This window comes from Humulus lupulus, chromosome 7, assembly GCF_963169125.1.
Source record: "Humulus lupulus chromosome 7, drHumLupu1.1, whole genome shotgun sequence".
Classification (NCBI taxonomy): Eukaryota; Viridiplantae; Streptophyta; class Magnoliopsida; order Rosales; family Cannabaceae; genus Humulus; species Humulus lupulus.
The window spans coordinates 101,533,294-101,552,124 of NC_084799.1; the positions used below are offsets into that span (position 1 = coordinate 101,533,294).

Below are 18,831 nucleotides of genomic sequence, written 5' to 3' on the forward strand. Positions count from 1 at the left end.
TGTAAGTAATGATTAAATTTTTTTTATTTCTTTTTATAAGTTATTAATGATTTTGATTTTCTTTTTAGATTTTGTCTCAATCATTATCTCATTTTCTTTCTTTTTTTTTTTTGCCTGACTTTCAATAAGGTCTTTTTTAAAATGGGGTTGAAGGAAGCAGATAGGTTAATAAAATTCTGAACCAAGTGGCGAATTCAAATAAAGTAATAATAGCAAATTCACTACAATGTTTAAAGATTACTTCAAAATTAAAGGTCCACAACCAAATGTTCAAAGCAAATCCTTAAATCAAAACAAAAAATCCATCAAAGTAAACTCAGAACAGCAAATATAGCATCAGAAAACTTAAAACATCTAAGTTTTCCACTTCAGAGCTGTGAAAATTGTGACTTTGGTTGATCTTCAACACTAGGTCTAACTGCAGTGTTTCTAGTTGGATGAACTTTGTTCGTAGTGGTTTTTCCAATTGTTGGGCTGCTCTTTCTTTTTGTTTCAGGCTTACTCCGAGAACTAGTTCTATAAGTAATTTATATTTGGTTGTTTCTAATCAAGTGTTACAAAGATTTTAGAGAATTAAACAATCTGGGGTAAAAATCAATTTTAATTGAAATGATTGGATATCTATACCTGAAGATCTAAAGAAACAGATGGTTTCTGAAGCACTTCCAATGCTTTCTTTGCTTCTCCTTGCTAATGATAGAATCCATACGGGAAAACAAAATTAAATACTTGTCAACTTAAACAAATTGGCCTAGGATATAGAATTGAACTGAAAAATTCAATAGAAAAGAACGATAGTTCTAATAGTTTTTAAGTTTAATAAGTAGTAAGTCCTATACGGAAAAGAAAAAAAAACATAATCATGTATATCTCATCCGTACAGTGAACATAAACATATTTTATAGATTTCAAGTGATGATAAATTTACTTGGAAGAGAAAAAAAGAAAAAATAAATAAAGGAGGAAGATGTCAATACTAAGTGCGTATGTGTATTTATGGATTAAAGTACAAAACTAGTATAAAACATTAGTAAATGCGATTTATGATGACAAAAATCACAAAAATGAAATGCATAATAGAAAGGAATGATGAAGCACTTGTATGTAATGATGAATTACAATTTCATACTACTCCTTTAAACTGGAAAAATACACCAACTCTACAACCCGGCCATAACTGCAACATATTGCTAAATAATTAATTCTAGTGTTCTTTCATCTAAATAAGAACATAAAAAAGATCACGTGATTATGCAAAAAATGATTAAAAAAAGAAGAAGTTAATTACAGTCTCTGCTTATGCACAACTATTATTAATGTTTAAAAAAAGTGACACATACTGCCGTAACACCTGTCATGTTAGAGGTAAGCATCCACGGATAAAAGCGACTAAAACACTAACCAAAACTTCCATCTAAACTAAAACAGAAAATAATTAGCTATTGCTTTGATACTTTTATGAAAAATGTGATTAACTTACAGAGGATCCTGTCAATAGTTACCTCTCTAAAAGTTTCATTGTAGTTTCCTCATCCAACACATCCTTGCAGTCACTTAGAAAAGCACATAACTCTTTTATTATTGATCAGTACTCTGAACTATGGTTATCCAAAGCAGTGTCATCTTCCAAGAGTAGACGATTTATCTGAAATGGAAAGATCAAGTTTGAAATTTATCTGAAACAACAGCAAATAGTAATAAAATATCTAGGAAAGTAAAATCAAAATGTTCTGCCATAAATGCAAATATGTATAATTCTGTGTTCACAAAGTTGGAACTCATATCTATCAGATAAGTTAGTTTTTTTTATGCTGAGTTGTACTATTGGTTTGTTTGTGTTAGAATCCTTTTTCTTTTGGTGAAATTTCTGCTCCCTTCTTTTAGTCATTATGCAATTTTTTTTTTTATAATATCTCATTTTGGATAAAAAATCTGTAACCCATCTAGGCAGCAGGACAAAAAATAAAGAGAGAAATCAGAGTTCTTAAATCCAAACTTTATGCGCGCGCGCACACACACACCAAATAAAAAGAAAAAAAGAAAGGGGTTTGGGGAATAAAACCTTGTCCAAGTATAATTCAGTTGCCCAAGTTGATATCATTGTTATTGGGCACTTATCACCTTTTGCAAGATTATCAATCTTTCACAGTAAAAAAGTTCTCAAAGCATTCTGCAAGTAGGCAAAGTAGTTAATAAAACTCAAAGTCTATGCATCCATCATTTAAATAACAAAATCACCCAGAACATTAATTGGCAGTTAACTATTCCCTCACAGTAATAAACTTCAGAGTAATCTCCTCAAATGACAATTCATAGTTAATCTATTAGTAAACAAGCCTGAGTTTACTTTTTTAATTTTGTTTCAGTGAGTCATTTTACCAAAAATTATTAATCTATTAGTAAAAAAGCCTGAGTTTACTTTTTTAATTTTGTTTCGTTGAGTCATTTTATCAAACAACAAGCATGCAATACTTTGTGACTTCGATTGCAGATGTGTATCTTTCTTTGCTGGGGACAAACAACACAACATGGATGAAGACAGCAGTTCTAGTGGCATGCATGAGAAATTTCCCCAAAAACAGAGGCCAAGTTTCTGGGATCAAATTCATAAAATTTAGAAGTTTTGAGAACTTTACCAAAATTTGACCTCAGATTTTCAAACTCGAATAGTTCCAAAGCGATGAACTAGAATTAGTAGCATAGAAGCAAACTAGAGGAGCTTCCCTTTACTTGAGGATGAACCATCGGCGGCACTAATTCTCCACGGGTCGACGGCGACGGACGCCACGATCTGTGATGACTGATTAGTGTCAGAGTCAATCAGTGAGAGATTGTATAGGAGTCAATCGGGTTGTAGTGCAGTTTGTATCTTTGTAACCGCTCGGTGTGATTCGGTAAGGATGAATAAATTAAAACCCTTACATTTCCCAAATGAAAAAAAAATGAAACAATGAGAGATATTACATACCCAACCCAAAAGTGACAGCGACTAAAAAGATGAGTGAGAGAAAATATATAAGGATGAGAGAGAGAGAGAAAACTGTAAGGGCAACTGAGAAGATGACAGAAGTGAGGAATTAATGAGTTAGGGTTTTCTATTTATTTTTATTGGGAGGGAAGAGTGAACGAAAACAAATTGGGGAAAAATGATTGAGGGAAAAGTTAACATATAATTTGCTGCTTATATTTTTATTTGCCGCTTATTTTTTTAGTTAGTGTACTTTACCGCTTTTTCTTTCTTATATATACCAATTATAATACATTTTCAATAAACTTATAATTATGTGTTGTAGAAAGTAGATTTTGGTGTAGTGCACTACCAAGGATAGATGACTTGTTCGATCAGTTGCAGGGTAAGACAATATTCTCGAAGACTGATCTTCGATCTGGTTATCACCAGCTGAGGATCAAGGAAGAGGATATCTCTAAGACGACCTTTTGCACGAGTTACGGTAATTATGAGTTCTTGGTCATATCATTTGGATTGACCAATGTCCCAACAACATTTATGGATCTGATGAACAGGGTGTTCAAGGATTATTTGGATAAATTTGTGATTCTCTTCATCGACGACATCCTGGTTTACTCTCGTTAGAGGAAGAGCATGAGCAACATCTCTGATTTGTATTGCAGAGGTTAATGGAGCATTGGTTATATGCTCAGTTTAAGAAGTGCGAGTTTTGGCTAACGGAGGTGACATTTCTTGGCCATATTGTTAGCAGAGATGAAATTTAGATAGATCCGACCAAGGTTGAAGTAGTTAGAGATTGGCCGAGGCCAAGGAATGCTTTAGAGGTTAGAAGCTTCTTTAGGTTGGCGGGATATTACAAGCAGTTAGTGGAAGGGATTTTGAAGATTGCCACACCATTGACTGACTTGACGTGGAAGAATCTGATGTTCTCATGGTCAGACAAATGTCAGGGTAGTTTCCAAGAACTGAAGCAATGATTGGTTACTACTCCGGTGCTGAGTCTTCCTTTAGATGGGGGAAAATTTGTGGTGTATTGTGACGCATCGAGACTGGGGTTAGGATGTGTGTTGATGCATAGTGGGAAGGTTATTTCCTACGCATCGCGACAGTTGAAGGAATATGAGCAACGATACCCTACCCATGATTTGGAGCTAGTAGTGGTGGTATTGGCACTGAAAGTGTGGCATCACTATTTGTATGGAGAGAAGTGCGAGATATACACCGATCACAAGAGTTTGAAGTATTTCTTCACCCAGAAGGACCTAAATATGAGATAGAGACATTGGCTAGAGTTGATAAAGGATTATGACTGTGAGATTCTTTATTACCTAGGGAAAGCCAATGTAGTGGAAAATGCTTTGAGCCGGAGGGGCCCAGGATAGTTGTTTAGTTAAAAGCAGATATTGAAGGAATTGGAAGAAGATAGGACCAAAGTAGAGATATAATTGGTAGTGGGCCAGTTGGCCAATATTACCCTGCAATCCACCCTCTTGGAGAGAATAAAAGAGGGCCAGATGAGTGATACACAGTTAAAGGAGATTAAAGGGGATATCCTAGATGGAGTAGCTAAGGATTATTCCATTTCAAATATGGGTTTGCTTAGATATAAGGATCAGATCTGTGTTCCAATGGACATGGGTATCAGATGAGAGATTCTCGATGAATGTCACACCACACCATACTCTTTACATCCAGGAGCCATGAAAATGTATTAGGATCTACGGTCGTTGTACTGGTGGCCTGGGATGAAGATGGAGGTGGTTGATTACGTAGAGAAGTGTTTAACCTATTAGCAATTGAAGGCTGAACACAAGCACCCAGCAGGGTTGTTACAGCCTTTAGGTGTTTTCAAATGGAATTGGGAAGATATTACCATGGACTTTGTAGGAGGCTTGCCCAGGACGGTGGGGCAACATGACTCGATATGGGTGATAGTAGATAGATAAAACAAGTTAGTTCACTTTCTGCCAGTGAGGACAAACTATATTGTTGACCAGTATGTGGAGTTGTATGTGAGGGAAATCGTACGTCTCCATGGGGTTCCAAAGTCTATAGTATCAAACCAGGATCCCATATTTACTACCAAGTTTTGGGGTAGTTTACAGAAGGTTTTGGGGACTCAGCTGAAGTTCAGTACAACCTTTCATCCTCAGATAGACGGGCAGTCTGAGAGGACAATTCAGGTATTGGAGGATAAGCTTAGAGCATGTGTGCTAAACTTCGAGGGGTCTTGGAATAAGTACCTCTCGTTGATTGAATTTTCTTAGAATAATAGTTATCAGTCAATGATTGAAGTAGCTCCATACGAGATCTTGTATGGAAGGAAGTGTAGGTCCCCCATTCATTGGGATGAGATGGAGGAAAGGAAGTATTTGGGGCCAAAGATGGTTTAGAAGACTAATGAAGCTATTGAGAAGATCCGAGCTCGAATGCTCGGTTCGTAGAGTAGATAGAAAAGCTACGCTAACCCTAAGCGTAGGAACGTGGAGTTCCATGTAGGGGACCACGTATTTCTATGAGTTTCACCATTGCAGGGAGTAAGAAGATTTGGGAAGAAGGACAAGCTGAGCCCTAGATTCGTAGGTCCTTTGAGATCCCGGAAAGGATTGGGCTGGTAGCCTATAGATTGGCACTGCCCCATCGTTATCAGGAGTTCATGATGTGTTTCACATCTCAATGCTCTGGAAGTATGTTTCAGATACAACCCATGTGTTGGGATATGAGGATCTGGAGCTACAGATGGACTTGTCCTATGGGGAGCGACCAATGCATATCCTAGACAGAAAGGACAAGGTTTTAAGGAAAAAAATGACTCTTCTAGTCAAAGTCTTATGAAGCAATAGCAAGGTCGAGGAAGCGACCTGGGAGCTAGAGTTGGTTATGTGGGATCATCATCCCGAGTTATTTAGGTAAATTTCGAGGACGAAATTTTCAGTAGGAGGGGATAGTTGTAATGTCCCAAATTGCTAATAAGGCTTAGTGCCTTGATTAGTTTGCCGAGAGGGCATAATTGGATATATATGTGTGGAATTAATTGATTAAATGTGTGACTATGTGGCATACATGATTTATATGGTAAAATGAATATATGTGCATGTTTATGTGTATTAAATATGCATGTGGGCCTATTTTTGTTAATAAGGGCATATTTGTAATTTTGACCCGTTGAGGATATAAATGTGATTGTATATGTTAAATGATTGAGACCACATTGTTATGTGGATATATTTATGATATTCGGCTCGAGGCGATCCTAGGGATCATATTAGCGAAATAGTGACAACAGGGTCTAATACCCGACTCAGGGTGAGCCAAGGGATATTTTAGGAATCTTAGCGTATATTTGGGATTTACAGAGTAATGGGTAATTATTTGGTGATTAATTGGGGACGTTGGGATTAATTGGAAATTTAAAGGACCACTTGAGGATTAGCGGGAAATGCTGTAAATGGCGGGTTTTCCTTTAAAGGAAATAAGAGGCTAAGGATAAGTATAAGGGAATTATGGTCATTCTTTAAAGCCTTTGTTAGACATATTTGTTTGAGAGAACCACTAGAAAACACTTAGAATATTCTCAGAAAATCTCTCAGCCTTTTCTCTCTCTCGTTATCCTCCTCTCTTCATGGTGCTTGGGAAGATTTTGGGATTTTGAGGTGAAGCTTTGAAATTTTGAGTTGAGAACTGAGGAATCAAGCTAGGAGCAAGATTGGAGTTAGCTCAGGGGTCGAAACCCTTTCTCAGGTAAGCTTTACAAATTGATTTCTCTATAATTTTCTGTGATCAAGTTAAGGTTTTTGGAGTTGTTAGCTTAAGTGTGAATTTTGAGATTTGAGGTTGTTTTGAGCTATTTTATAGGTCCTAAATGTTGTATATGCCACAATGAACTTGTTTGGGGGTTTGATTTTGGGAAAAATGAGGTTTAGGTAGGAAATTCTGAGGATTTTTGGATTGAAAATGTTGGGGATTTCTGGGTTTTGGGCTTGAGCCGCGGTCTTGTTCTTCAGTCGGCGCAGCCCATGTGCGCGGGAAAGCCCTGGGGGTCCCTGAAGTTGCCCAGGCTCTGTGGCGCAGGTTAGGGCGTGCTGCGGTCCACGTCCCCCAGAAGAGATAGAGAGCCTTGGGGCTCTCTGACTTGTAGCACGCCGTGGCCCTTAGGCCTAGGGCCACGACTCTAATTGAGAGAAATAGGCAAATCAGGTTTTTAGGCTCGGGAACTAAAACCTAAGTGCCCGGGAAGGATCCTACTACCCAGTTTAGTAGAATTCGAGGTCCTAGAGGCTAGTATGTTATTTTGAAGCTTTTAATTGGTTTAATTTTTAATGGTAATCCATTATCTCTTTGTGACTAGGTTTACCGTTAAGGGTCGGGATAGAGGATCGTGCTCGGGACCGCCATACACCTTCAGCTCCGGACTCGAGTTAAGAAAACTACACCCGGGTTGTGATTGGGGCTTGGACCCATGTTATCGAGTATGCTTATGATTGTGAATATATCAGTATTTGAGAATATCTGGATTGGCATATTTTTTTGTGTAGCAGTTGATTGCATGTTTCACAATCTATTTATTTGTTATATTTTATCTGAAAGTCTGGCCTAAGGGAGTCAGGCCAGATGTTATGCGTGCGGAACACAACCCGACCTAAGCGTGCCTGGGTCAGATAATTAACCAGAGGGCTCGGCCTAAGGGCGTTGCGCCTGAACGTCTCTGAATAAACAGAAGTACCTTTTGCACTTAACTAACTGTATTGAATGCTAAGATTGAATTACATGTTGGATTGAACTGTTTATCATTCCCTAGCTTATTCCTTATGTTCTGTTGTTATAGAATTGATCGATTTAAGTTTACTGTATATATATATTGTTATTCATTTGTGATTACGAATTAAGTTTTCTTGCTGAGCCTTGGCTCATGGGTGCTATGTGGTGCAGGTGAGGGAAAGGGAAAGCTAGACTAGCCGTGAGTTTGAGAGCTTTAGGGGCGGTGTGTACATTTGTAGCTGCTCGAACGCCACGGCTGAGGAATCAACAGGGACTAGAGCCAAATTTGATTTTGTTGCTTAGTCTGGCTTTAATTGTAATCATTTTAAGAGTTGTAAATGCCTTGTAAACTTCTATTTTTGGGGATCCCATGTATAGACTCAACTTTTTAATGAAAAAAACAATTTATTTTATAATCGAAATCTTTTAACCGTAATCCGTTAATCCGCCTTAGTAACACATTTATGTCCAAACGTCTTGATTAGCAAATGTCTTGATTAGCAAGTCCTGCACTATTTAAATTACACATTGTAATGATCTTGGCTATCTAGGGCATTACAAGAATTCATAAATCAAGCCTCACATAAAATCACAAATATAATAATGTCATTTTTACTAATTAATTCTCAATGATTTTTAAACAACAACCATTGATTTAATCAAATAACATATAATTGCGCGTAAAAGTGTTATTGCATGTAACATGAACACGTGAGACCATTATAAAAAACTCAATTAAATTGGAATTATTATACTCTTATTTTCTTGATTATTTTATTTTCTTGATTATTTTACAAAAATTCAACAAGTATCATTAATCTTAAAAATAAATTACCAACTTTAAGTTTGCAATTATTTATTCTCTTAAAACTTACCTATATCATACTTAAATTTCATTTCAAAATTTATGTTACTCATAATGATCATAGCTTAAGTTATACAAAAAATAAAAAAATTTATTATTTAATAATTGATTTTGGAAACCCACTTTCCAAAATAATTATTTAACTTTATTTAAAGCTCCTTTTTGAATTTGGCAAAATTAAGAAAATAACATTTTCCTTTAGGCTATATAGAATATGACATCTTTATATATATATATATATATTAAAATAATTATGTCATAAAATCACATTATTTATAATTAATTAAACTTGGTAAAAAGAACTCTTAACATGTACATTAAAATAACCTTGTGTATTCATGAGTCTCAATTTTACAATTTTTAAAATAAAGTTTCAGCACATATTATATTTTGAAATACAAGTCACATGTACAAAATTACAGCATTTTCTCATCTTAGTTTTAAAAAATGATTTCAAGACATAGTTTGCTCTCTTTTCAAATTATTTACAAATTACTATAAAAATATAAAATAAAATCAGCAAGCATAAATCATTCTACATATACTCATAGTCATTTTTCACACTTTTAAACAAGTCACCCTAACATGTTTCTGTACTTTATTCATTTTAATATTAAAATTAATATGCAAACAATCAATTTAATAGAATTAAATCGTTCCGAAACCTAAACCCCAATTTAGGAGCATTGGCCGAGACACCCTCACAAGAAATATAAAAAAAATGCAGAATAAATTAACACATTACTACCATGCTTCCTAACTCAAACATACCCCCTAATATATTCAAGACACAAAGTTTTACATTCTAAGTAACCAACTCAAATATGTTTTATTAATTATTACATCAATGGAAATTCTAACATACTCCTTGTTACAATTATATCACATCAAACTCTTCATGCTCATAATTGAATAAAACCAAGAAACCCTAAACCTAAATATGCCAAAGCCGAAACCCTAAACACCATAAAAAATTTATGAATCACAATTTTCATATAGGTTATCATCATAATCCTAAACCTAAAATATGCCCAAGCAGACTAAAATATGCATGCTTCCAAATGATAAATATACAATATAAACATCATCTTTCTCATGTTCCAAATTTACACAACAACACACTCTAATCAATAAGCATATTTATTAAAATTCAAAAGAAAAATATTAACCCCTAACATGCCTCTATTCAAAATATCATATCAACACATGTATTTATTATGGAAATATTATAAAAACACATACTATAATATATACCCATCAAGACTACAAAGATCAATACACCATCCTACATCATAAACATGCCTTCTCAAAACAACAAACAATATTCAAAGCCATAATCAAGAATATAACAACATCAAAACAACAAAAAGGATAGGATTCTCCATTACCTCCTTGGTATTGTTCAAGAACACAAAAACTACGGTCAATCCTAGGGCTGGAAATTCGTGTAAATGTGTCAGATTCATGTCGACACGATTATGATACGACACGATTAAGGTAAACACGATCACGACATGATTATTAAACATGTCAAAAACACGACACAATTATTAAACGGATCAACACAACACGAAAACAATATGACACGATAACATGATTATGACACGATTAATGTGTCATGACACAACATGAAATTGACACAATTAATCATAACTATATGAAAAAAAATCATAAAACCTATGATAATTATTCATATTATCATGTTGACACGATTATAACACGAAACGATTATAAAACGGGTCAACATGATTATGACACGACGTGATTAAGGTAAACACGAACTTGACATGATTATTAAACGTGTCAAAAACTCAAACTCAAACACAAACACGTACATGATTATTAAATGTGTCACCCGAACTCATTTATTTTCATGTTGTGTTGTGTCGTGTCATCGTGTCGTGACCCAAACTGCCACCCCTAGTCAATCCTTTATGGTACCCTAGGAATTTTGAAACCCAAAACACAATGCCTCTTTGAAATAAGAAGAATAGAAGACATAGGCTAAAGAATTCAAAACACAACAAGATTCTTACCTAGGGATTTTTGAAACCCTATTCCCGTTCTTCTTCTTTCTTTTTTTCTTCTCCTTTCTCTTCTTTTCTCTATTATTTTATTTTTATTAGAAAAATAAAATATCTTTTAGTTGGTTAAGATTTTATCTTAAGTTTAAATAATTATTTGAATTTGATTATTTAATTATTTAAATTCAACTATATTAAAAAGATGACAAAAATGCTTATTTAATTAAAAGTTAGATTTAATTAAATGAATTAATTGGAAATTTAGTTTTAATTAATTAGTTGGGCCAAAAGAATTCCAAAAGAATAGCATAAAAGCCTAAAAGAGAGGAGAAACATTCTTGGAGTCTTGAAAACTACTCAAAGACTATTTTGTAATTTTATTTCTATTTTTTCATAGGTTGTAAATTTAGAAATACCCAATAGTACTCGATTCATCATTTATCGCTTATTAATGTTTGATTGATAACATGATCATGCATTAGTCAATTACATGCCATTTCATGAAACCCCACACAGTTTTCATTAATCATGCATCTTTTAGAAACATGATTATTTAGGATTATCCTAACTGTTTATGTGAATTGTTTTGGAGAAATCAATTGCATGTAAACTACAAAGTATTAAATTAGTTAAAACTTGGTAACTCATACCATAATAAATGCAATAGTCATTATAGGCCTTTAAGATAACCAACTCTATTTAAAAAGTGTTTTAGTAAAGTTAGATGAATGTAATGGGTAATTATCTAGATCACATTAATTGTAGAAACAAGCTCTTTTATAATTAAGTATAATTTGTATTTAATTACATTCATAGGTTATTAATAAACTATTAATTAATTTGGAATTAATTGATTAGCTTAATAAAATTCATTTAAAAAAAAATAATAAGTGGGAGAAGGTGAACATCTCAATGTGACCTAGGTCTCCATTATTAGTACAACACAGTTAGATATGAAAAGGGCCTTGAGGTGGCTTTGTTTCCGTCCTCTTAAGGAAGGTTTCTTGACATATTAATACCAAGGTTGACTTCTTACGAAGATATGAAGGAGTGATGTATTTTAGGCTTGACCGACCCTAAGGGGACACTTTCTAGGTCAAGTAATGAATTCCGATAAAAATGAGTTACACTTACAAAGATGAAATTAAGCTTTTACAGTGAATAATTGCATCTTGGCCAAACCAAAGGTAGTTTATTTTTAAAAGAGAAAATAAAGAGTTATTTTCAGTTTTAAATAACAAAGATAAGATTGTCTTATAAACTATATGAATTTAACTTGACCGACCCTAAGGCGAAACTTTATTTGTTGGGTAGTCTTATCATGGAATAGTAAATGTTTATTCATGTGTTTTAATTGTTGCATTCATGCATCATATTTACTTTCCGAATAATTTATACTTTTCAAATAGTAATATTATTGTATTTTATTTCTTTCAGTAATGTGGAATAGTGGCAATCCAATAACTACTTTACTTTCACTTGAAAAACTTAATGGAGATAATTTTATAAGATGAAAATCGAATATGAATCTGATGTTAGTCTGTGAGAACCATAAATTAGTCCTAACTGAGGAATGTTCTGAAGAGCCCGCTGCCAATGCCCTGAAGAATATTCAGAACAAATATGATGCATGGATTCAATCCAACAATAAGGCTAAGTGTTACATGCTTTTGAGCATGAATGATGTTCTGAGAAAAAACCATAAATCATTGGAAACTGCTTTTGAGATAATGAAATCTTTGCACGCCATGTTTGGGTAGCAATCTGATCAAAGTAGACCTAAGGCTACTAGAACCTACATTATTACTAAGATGAGGAAAGGTGTTTCTGTTTGTAAACATGTCTTGAGCATGATTAATGTGATGCATGAAGCAAAAATACATGGGGCCGTCATTGATGAGCGTACACAAGTAAGCATCATACTTGAATCACGCATTCTTGCTTTCTCTGCATTCACGACCAACAGTACCAACAGTATTATGAATAAGTTTGAATTCAACATGACCCAGATGTTGAATGAACAGCAAAAATTTGAGTCTCTTAACAAAACCATAACCAAAGAGACTGAGGCAAATGTGGCAGAGGAGAAACCTTCAACCTCTAAGGATAAAACCAAGAAGAGGAAGAAGAACAATGACAATGACAAGAAGTCCAACAAAGGCCAGAAGGCACCAAAAGCAAGGGAGAACAAGAATGACATCAACTCCAAGAAGAAAGAACCAAAAGGAAAATGTTTCCACTGTTGAGTTGAAGGTCACTGGAAAAGAAACTGTAAAAGTATCTCGCTGAGCTAAAATAAGAAAGGTAAATATGATTTGCTTGTCCTTGAAGCTTGTGTAGTGGAAGACAATATGTCATCCTAAGTTTTAGATTCAGGAGTCACTAACCATGTTTGTTATTCTATGCAAATACTTTACTCATCAAGGGAATTGGTTGATTGTGAGGTGACAATGCGAGTTTCAAGTGGAGCGCTCATATCAGCTAGAGCAAAGGGAACAATCTGTTTATATTTTTGGATCAATTATCTTGTTTTGAACTATGCTTATTTTTTTCTTAGATTTTATATAAACTTAGTTTCTTTATCTATGTTGCATGAACAATTTTTTTATATTTCTTTTAATAATAATGCGATTGTTATTTCGATGAATGGTTTCAAAAAATTTCAAGCAGAACATACAAACGGACTGTACATGCTCAAACCTAATGAACAAACATTAAATAACTCAAAATAATTTAAAGCAGCAAAACTGCAAGGAACCAAAAGACAAAAAGTTTCAAATGAGGACAACACATTTATTTGGCATCTTAGACTTGATCATATAGGACTAGATAGAATAAATCGGTTAACAAAAGATGGACCTCTGTAATGACCCACTAATCTAGACTATTTGGACCATTAACGAATCTATACATAAAACTTACATTTTTACAAAAATACCATAATTTTATTGAGTAACTTGTAAAAACAAAGGTTACTTTCATAAATATAAGTAGGATATGGGTACCCATTGTCTTTAAAACAAAAATAACTTAAAGTAAAAAGAGTTACATAGAAAATGCGGAAAATACATTTAAAACCATAAAACATAAACAAGACTACATCCTCGAATCGAATAACGCTCGGCCCCTTGACTCCATTCACCATCGATACACATCCTCTAAGCGTCACGAATCTTACCGCCTCTAAAGCTTATTTTCCTGCACATAAACAGAAAGGAATGAGCCTAATGCCCAGCAAGGAAAATCTAACACATAGTCATAAACATAGATTTCATAATAACGTAAAGACATATCATAACACATAATACACTTATTATAATGGCCATTATTACTTGGGGTCCCATAGACTAAACAAGCATATGCCCATGGGATTAGTGGGGTCCTACTAGCTAAGTAGGTCATATGCCCATAACCCATTTGGGGTCTTGTTAGTCATATGGGTCATATGCCCAAGCCTACAAACATACATACATAACATATTCATAACATATCATAACATAACACATAAGATAACATAAACACAAACATATAGATTCTAGCCTATTTTCCTTACCAAAGTTACCGGGATTATGGACTGAGTTGGGACTTTTGGAACACTCCTAAAACCATAAGAAAGAGTGAGTCTAAAGAAAGGAGATGAAATGAAAGAGATGGAAGGACTAAACCATAAAAAAAACATACTTACCGACTTATATGCTTAAGAGCTTGGATTCCCTAACCAAAATAAGAATAAGGTTAGGGGACTGAGTAGAAGGTTTTGAGAAAGGAAATAACATAAAATACAGAAAGGAACTAGAGTTTTGGGTTTACCTCAAAGATTGCAAGATCAATCTAACCTCCACCGAAATACTATAGAACTCACTTCCCAAAGTGTTTGATAAGCTTATGATGTTTAAGCTTATAGTTTTTCCCCAAACCAAGTGTTTACACTCTCACACTCACTTAACACTAGCAGCTTCTGAACTTAGAGCAAATGGTGAATAATGGCTGGGTACTAGGTCCTATTTATAGAGTTTGGGAATGAAAATATCTTGATTTTACTTGAATAAAAATAATGGCTTTTTAGGTGAAAATCATTTGAATAATCGTTCAGCAGAGGCTGAAGACTCGTTCAAAAGATGCTGGACTGTTGAAGGAGTTTGAATGGCTGAAAGGAAAAGAATTCAAAAGTATTTGAAAACATGCTGGTGGAGGCGATATATCGCCCCCTATAGGCGATATATCGCCTGGACCTTTGTTCCCGAGGCGACCGTGCATCGATTCGTGTTTTCCGTATCTACGTGCTGCGATATATTGCCCCCTATAGCTGCGATATATCGGCATACGCTGAATATTTAAACACGAATTTACACATTTTTAGCAAAGTTTGAATGGAGTAAACAGCCTTGACTAAGCCCTCAACGTACTCAAAGCTGCTGACTGACCTTATAACATTCAAACTTTACCCTTATTTAATTTAATCCTCAAAAATACTTAATCCTTAATTACCATTCATAACATGTGCTTAAAATCCTATTGGTTGATGTCTAAACCTTATAATATAATAATATAATCCTTAATACCAGTCACATTAATCAAACCTTAGGTTATACTTAATATACTTAAACTATAGGTTAAACTTAGGAAAATCTATAAGTACTACTATGAGTGTCCAAATAACTCCCGGTCTGAACCAAAAATCCAAAGTAACAAAGATAACACTAAATATACTATAATACTACTAACAATTAGCTAAGTAAAGTTCTTGGACTCTACAACCTCTGAGAGAACTAAGAGTTGGAACTCTTCTAGTTTGTGAATCCTGTCTAGAAGGCAAAATGACCAAACTTCCCTTCTCAGCGAAAGGCAATCGAGCTAAAGAACCTTTGGAGCTTGTACACACCGATGTCTGTGGTCCAATCAGTGTATAAGCAAGAGGTGGGTATGAGCACTTCATCATTTTAATTGACGATTACTCAAGATATGGTCATACTTACCTAATGCTTAGGAAATCTAATACCTTTGGTAAGTTCCAAGAATTCAAAGCTGAGGTTGAGAAGCAATTAGGTAAGACTCTTAAGACACTTCGATCAGATCGATGTGGTGACTATTTGTATTTAGAATTCAAAGATTTCATGTTGTAGCATGGTATTCTATCCTAACCCACAACACTTGGAATGCCATAGAAAAATTGTGTTTCAGAAAGAAGAAACAAAACCTTGATGGTCATGGCCAGGTCTATGTTAAGCTACTCTTCTCTTCCTCTCTCATTATGGGGATATGCACTTCGAACAACGACTTACATTTTGAATGTTGTCCCATCTAAGACCATAAGAAAAATACCATTGGAACTGTGGAATGGAAACAAACATAGTTTGTACCATTTCCACATTTGGGGTTGTTCTACTCATGTTTTTAAACCAAAATAAGGGAAACTTAATTTGATGTCTGAAGTATGCATTTTTGTGGGCTACACCCTAGAAAAAAGAGGCGGTCACTTCTATTGTTGTACCCAAAATAAATACCAAATAAATTACGAAGCATGGGGTATCGCTGGCAGACAAGTGTATGAAGAAAGCGTACAGATAGAACATCTAGGTAACTCTTGAGTGAGCAGCTCGAGTCAAACTTAACAGCTTATGAAAACCAGATAGTCTCCAGATCGCCTCTTTCGCCGACAACTTAGTTTGAGATGCGCGATGGCCAGAACGCCTTCTACAAGCTCTGAATGTGACCCATGTCAGTTTAGGATACTTCTTCGACATCTAGCTCGAAGGAAGTGTTCGACTCGCGAAAGCCTGGTCATGACGTATAGTGAAGGATCCCAAAAGACTCAGAGATTCCATATACATTAATTAATGCTCATATATTATTCTGTATTTATTACCCTATTTTGGGGGCATAGAATCAATAAGCATTAATGTATTTATGCACAGTTACCCAAAACTGTCGAGGTAGAATTCCCTATAAATACAGGAAAAATGGACAGAAAGCGAGAGAACATTTTGTATATTGAAACTCTGGTGAAATTGTGACAAAGATTTTCATGTTGAGAAACAAAAAAATTAATAAGAGTGAATCGTGGACTAGGTTGATTTTAACCAATGAACCACGTAAAAAGTGTGGGTGATCTCAATACTCTTTTATTTATTCAATTACGTCTCAGCAAAAGCCTCATATCTCTATTTTCATATTTCTTAATCCACTGTTGGCGAAAAACTGCGTTAACAGAGTGATGCTTTCGTTGAGAGTATATTATGCTTAATTCCCCACGCAAGTTTCACCTAACATGCACTATGGTGGTCACCTGTTATGTGCATGACAACGAGACAGAACAACCTGATGATCAGGAGGTGCACCGTGCACCTGTCCCCATTGGATAAGGTTCAACTACTCAATGTAGCCCTGGAAAACAACATGTGGGCCAACATGATGCTAGGAGCTCAGCATCACGCCCACCAAATCCCCATCTGGGATACCTGACATTCATCGAGATGGAAAATGCCTAGTTAAGGAGCCATCTTGCTCAAGCTAACAAGAAGATTAAGGAGATCTTGGCTCAATTACCCCCTCCTATAATCGATGTTAACATTGGAAGGAGGAAAAGTGGAACCCATAGGCCCCACAGGAATAATCAATCCAATCTTCGTCGCTCTGTCAAAATTGCAACTCCAAGCTCCATACCTTCAGAGCGGATACAGAAAAATACTCAACCTGCTAATGCTCATAGGAATCATCGACCTCATGTCAGTCGGTCTGTTCAGACTGCAACCTCGAGTTTCGTACCTTCTATATATACCCCACGGAATGCTTAATTTATCAACCATCGAAGGAACGATCATTCAACTCACACTCCCAGGAACTAGCCTATTCGAGGAGGTGAGACACTCCAGCGAATCCATCTGTGCCACGACCAAAGCTAATCTAGTGTGCCCCGTTGGAATACAGATAACTTCACCAATGAGAAATCCATCGTCACCAGTTCGACATCCAATGCCACCTCAGCCACAAAGGAATGCTCTAGTTCAAGGGGATGGCAGGAGAAATCTTCCTCCCTCAGTGGACATTTATATTCCATGACCTCACGCTAATAATCCAGGTCCTCGATCTCAACCACGAGCTGTAAGCTTTGCTAATGGAAGCTACTAGACAGAGAGCCAACACGGAGGCCGGCATGAGAGCGACCTGAGAAATCACTTAAGCTCCGAACAATCTTCATTCCAACCCACATCCCAACCTGTGTGATCATTTGAACTCACAAAGACGATATCCAGTTCGCCATGATGATTTGACTTACACTCAACCAAGGGGAGAGCCGTCTATTTTACGCTAAAATGGGAAGGTCCAACCTAATCGAGCTCAAGCTTGGAGGGAAAACAACCCATCTAACCCGTAGAATAGGATGGAGGCTGATAATCAGCTCCCAAATAACCTAGATGCCAAGGATCCAACCCTTGAGCGACTAGCCTTAATGGAAGAACATATGAAGAGACTCCTATCTGGAAAATGAGTAGATGATTGTGATTTCGATAAGGAGCTCAAGCCTTTTGCTCCTACCATTGTGGCAACTCCATATCCTATTAGATTTATGATGTCGACCATGCTCGCATATGATGGAAATACTGACCCGTCTAGTCACCTCGAGACATTCAACTCATTGTGGTTCAACAAGTACAAGAAGCATTCAATCACCTCTTGTAAGAAACTATCTTTCAAGTTTCAGAGAAAGTTACAATTTGTGAAGGAAGCTCGCATTGAGGCTGATTCCCTGGCTAACATTAAATAAGAACCTGGTGAGTCCCTGAAGGAATATCTGAACTGGTTCACCAATGCAGCAACACGAGTTAGGGATTTTGATGACAGCTCCAGGCTCATGGCTATGAGGACAGGGATCACAGTAGAAGGTAATTTATGGAAACAACTTCAGCGGGAAGGAGTAAAGAGTGTTGATGAATTCCTCACTCGGGCTCAGGAATGTATAAATCTGGAGGGGGCACAATTTGTTGTCGAATGAACCAGCCAGACCCTTGTTCAGCCTACTGGAGTGGTGGCGGATGTTGTAGTTATGACTCAACCTACCACTCAGAATAACTAGGTGGGGAGCAATAAGCGGAAGGGGACTGGTGAGGGCAACCAGAATGGAACCAAAAAGAACAAGCCCAGTCAAAAGTAAAAATCCATCTACATCGCCTACACCGACCTGATAGATATGTGAGAGCGTAACTTTTTGGAAA

At 35.7% G+C, this 18,831-nt stretch overlaps 1 long non-coding RNA gene across 1 annotated transcript; it reads right to left on the reverse strand.

Annotated features, from left to right (window-relative positions):
• Nucleotides 1-165: 165 nt before the first annotated feature.
• Nucleotides 166-3,153, reverse strand: LOC133788495 (uncharacterized). Its single transcript, XR_009873235.1, has 3 exons — nucleotides 2,637-3,153; nucleotides 2,063-2,170; nucleotides 166-1,645 (listed from the first exon to the last, which is right to left on the reverse strand). It is a non-coding gene; the product is annotated as an uncharacterized LOC133788495 (long non-coding RNA).
• Nucleotides 3,154-18,831: the final 15,678 nt, after the last annotated feature.